We start from the raw sequence: 4,201 nt of genomic DNA, 5'->3' as shown, positions 1-4,201 counted from the left end.
CTGAAAATATGTCTTATATTATAGGTTCTTAAAATTAGCCACCTTTTGCTTTGATGACTGCTTTGCACACTCTTGGCATTCTCTTGATGAGTTTAAGAGGTAGTCACCTGGAATGGTCTTCCAACAATCTTGAAGGAGTTCCCAGAGATGCTTAGCACTTGTTGGCCCTTTTGCCTTCACTCTGCGGTCCAGCTCACCCCAAACCATCTCGATTGGGTTCAGGTCTGGTGACTGTGGAGGCCAGGTCATCTGGCATAGCACCCCATCACTCTCCTTCTTGGTCAAATAGCCCTCACACAGCCTGGAGGTGTGTTTGAGGTCATTGTCTTGTTGAAAAATAAATGATGGGTCCAACTAAACACAACTAAACGCAAACCGGATGGAATAGCATGCCGCTGCAAGATGCTGTGGTAGCCATGCTGGTTCAGTATGCCTTCAATTTTAAATAGATCCCCAACAGTGTCACCAGAAAAGCACCCTCACACCATCACACCTCCTCCTTCATGCTTCACGGTGGGAACCAGGCATGTAGAGTTCATCCATTCACCTTTTCAGCGTCGCACAAAGACACGGTGGTTGGAATCAAAGATCTCAAATTTGGACTCATCAGACCAAAGCAGAGATTTCCACTGGTCTAATGTCCATTCCTTGTGTTCTTTAGCCCAAACAAGTCTCTTCTGCTTGTTGCCTGTCCTTAGCAGTGGTTTCCTAGCAGCTATTTTACCATGAAGGCCTGCTGCACAAAGTCTCCTCTTAACAGTTGTCATAGAGATGTGTCTGCTGCTAGAACGTGGCTGCTAACCTGCAATTTCTGAGGCTGGTGACTCGGATAAACTTATCCTCAGAAGTAAAGGTGACTCTTGGTCTTCCTTTCCTGGGGCGGTCCTCATGTGAGCCAGTTTCTTTGTAGCGCCTGATGGTTTTTGCAACTAGGACTATCAGCTGTGTATCCACTAGACTTCTTCACACAACACAACTGATGGTCCCAACCCCATTTATAAGGCAAAAAATCCCACTTATTAAACCTGACAGGGCACACCTGTGAAGTGAAAACCATTCCTGGTGACTACCTCTTAAAGCTCATCAAGAGAATGCCAAGAGTGTGCAAAGCAGTCATCAAAGCAAAAGGTGGCTACTTTGAAGAACCTAGAATATAAGGCATAATTTCAGCTGTTTTACACTTTTGTGTTAAGTATATAGTTCCACATGTGTTAATTCCTAGTTTTGATGCCTTCAGTGTGAATCTACAATTTTCATAGTCATGAAAATACAGAAAAATCTTTAAATGAGAAGGTGTGTCCAAACTTTTGGTCTGTACAGTTTGTGGTTGATGATGAGGCTGACTAGTCAGCATTTTAGATCAGTGAGATTTCCAGACTGAGGCAATTGGTCGCGCATGTTCCGGATATTGCATGTAGGTGTCAAATTATTGCAATTTTTGCCTCTGCTGAGTTTTTTTTGTGAATTTGGCAGATAACTTGACTTTCTGTCCTACTTTGCAATCTCAAAAAAGTCCCAGACTTGGCAACTTTTGCTGCAATGCGAACTGCAGACTCACAACTGGTGCTGGCCACAGCCAGAGTTGCGGCTAGGGATGCAGTGTTTGTTGTGATTGCATCATTCTGTTTCTGTTCCGTGTGTTACTCAGCTTCTTACCTCTGAATTCACACCAAGTGGGAGCTACAACCTCGCTGTCATCTTTTCTGTTCTCCCACTGCTCATTCTGAGAGTTACCCACTTCCTCTTCCTGGCCTGACATCACAGTACAGTCCGCATGCACCTCTGGTATCTGAGTCTCATCAAGATCACCTCCATCCACAGTGGTTAATCTCTGCCGAGTCGGTGTAGATGCTTTCCTCCTCTGGATTCTGTGAATCTTTCGAGCAGACCTTTGATGCCCATGGAATAGAATGTGTGAACAGCTCTCGAGAATGGCTCATCTGTGGTTCCCCACAGTCGGTTTGGCATTCGGGAATTTGTGACATGGGGTGAAACAAGGGTGCTTGTGGTGCCACCTCTGCGGATTGTACTGTGTGTGATGTTAAGGTGGAAGAATTGAAGGAGAGGCCACTTTATGCAGTGCTTGCCAGGACGAGATGGTGTTTGTTCAATTTAGCTTTCATTAACATTAACATGTCGAACTCCTTATTCTTCTCTGCAACAGTTTTATCTCAAATGATTTGGATTAACAAACAGGCCCTCCTGGCTTCACCCTATATTAGGCTCAATGATTTTTAATAGAAAATCTGGCCTTCTAATTCTTCACTGCCACACAGTTTTATCCCAAACTATTTGGATTTGGATTAGCAAATAGGGCCTCCTGGCTGAACCCCTATATTATGCCTAAGGATTTTAAAGAGGAAATCTGGCTTTCTGATTCCTCACTGCAACACAGTTTGATCTCAAACTATTTTGATTAGTAAATAGGGCATCCTGGCTGAACTCCTATATTAGGCTCATTGATTTTTAAAAGGAAATCTGGCCTTTGATTCCTCACTGCAATACAGTTTAATCCCAAACGATTTGGATTAGCAAATAGGGCCTCCTGGCTGGACCCCTATATTGGGTATAACAATTTTTGAGAGGAAATCTGCCCTTCTGATTCCTGACGGCAACCCAGTTTTTGCCCAAATGATTTTGATTAGAAAATGGGGCCCCTTGAGTCATCAGCACAGCTTTAGCACAATTTAGTTAGATGCTGGAAGATCTATTTCACACAGATGACATGATCCTATCTAGCTAACTGGCAACTTCACTTTCAGCAGCAGCACTAGCAGGAGCGGCTTCTCTACACTGAGAAAATGGTGACAGCAAAACAAGATGTCTGTTTTTCATATGGACATTCCTTGTGTCATCATGTTGTGGATGGTTTCTGCAACCTGATTGGCTGCCAGAATGCACACACAATAAGGTAAGAAAAAAATTAAATTAAATATAAAAACAGTCCTCTGCTCCTCTAACCTTTCCACATCCCCTCAACAAACACGTCCCCACATCACCCCCACTCATCATACTGCACCACTTTCCTAGACAAAGTGAAAACAAAAGCATTAGTGGAAAGGCGGTGATTTACCAAACTGTGCCCGAGTACTTTGAGGAAAAATGCTCGGGATGCCTAACATCAATCCAAATGTGCTACATTCGTGCTGACTTTGAGATTGGCGGATGTTTTCCGAGCAAATTTGCTCATCTCTAATCTACTCCTCTTCTTTTCAGAGTTACTCATAAAAGTTATTATCTGGAAACCTGCTCTACATAGTTGTTTGGTAGACCTGGTGCTAATATACCCATCTGGCACAACAATGAGCCATGCATCATGGTCCATGAGTTACGTGTGACTCCCATGACACTAGTTATGGACCCCAGCTTTTCATTCACAGCATGAATGTTAGAATCACCAAGAATCCTTGGATCCTCCAAGCCCAAGGTCTTTGTAGGCACCCGGGACACAGGCATCGATGCAGCAGCTAGGTTGGATATGCAGAACACGGACATCTGAGGGACTGGAACGTAAGTATTCAGGTGGAATGCTGGAAATTGCAGGCAGGCAGGAGGCATGCAGGAGAACACAGTCAAGTAGGTGGGATGATGGAAACCCCTGGGACGTTAGACATCCAATAGATCACAGTCAGGCAGGAGACATCCAAGAGACTGTACGCAGGTGGGAGATCTCCAGGAGACCACAAGCAAGCAGGCAGGATACCAGAAACAGCTGGCAGGTGGGAGGCATCCAGGGGAATATAAGCAAGAAGGTGAAAAGCTGGAAACCACTGGCAGGTGGGAAACATTCAGGAGACCACAGGCAGGTGGGAGATGTCCTGGATACCACAGGCAAGCATGTAGGATGCTGGAAACTGCTGGATGGAGGGAGACATCCAGGAGACCACAGGTAAGCCGGCAGGATGCTGGAAACAGCTGGCAGATGGAAGACATACAGGAGATCGCAGGCAGGTGAGAGACGTCCAGTTGATTGTAGCTGAGCAGATCGAGGTGTATGAAGCAAGCCCTAGTCTTAGCAATACTGAAGTCTTAATACCAAAACACAGGTGTTTGCCTTGGTGAGCCATATATACTGTAGGCCTGAGCGAATGCTCACGTTAGTTCATAATGGGCCATCTGCAAAGCCTAATGTGGAGCACAACAGAGTCTAGCTGATAATACAAGAATTGATTAAATGAAATAATGAAGTTTATTAACTACA

Source organism: Ranitomeya imitator, chromosome 6 (genome assembly GCF_032444005.1).
Source record: "Ranitomeya imitator isolate aRanImi1 chromosome 6, aRanImi1.pri, whole genome shotgun sequence".
NCBI lineage: Eukaryota > Metazoa > Chordata > Amphibia > Anura > Dendrobatidae > Ranitomeya > Ranitomeya imitator.
This window is presented reverse-complemented; position numbering follows the sequence as displayed.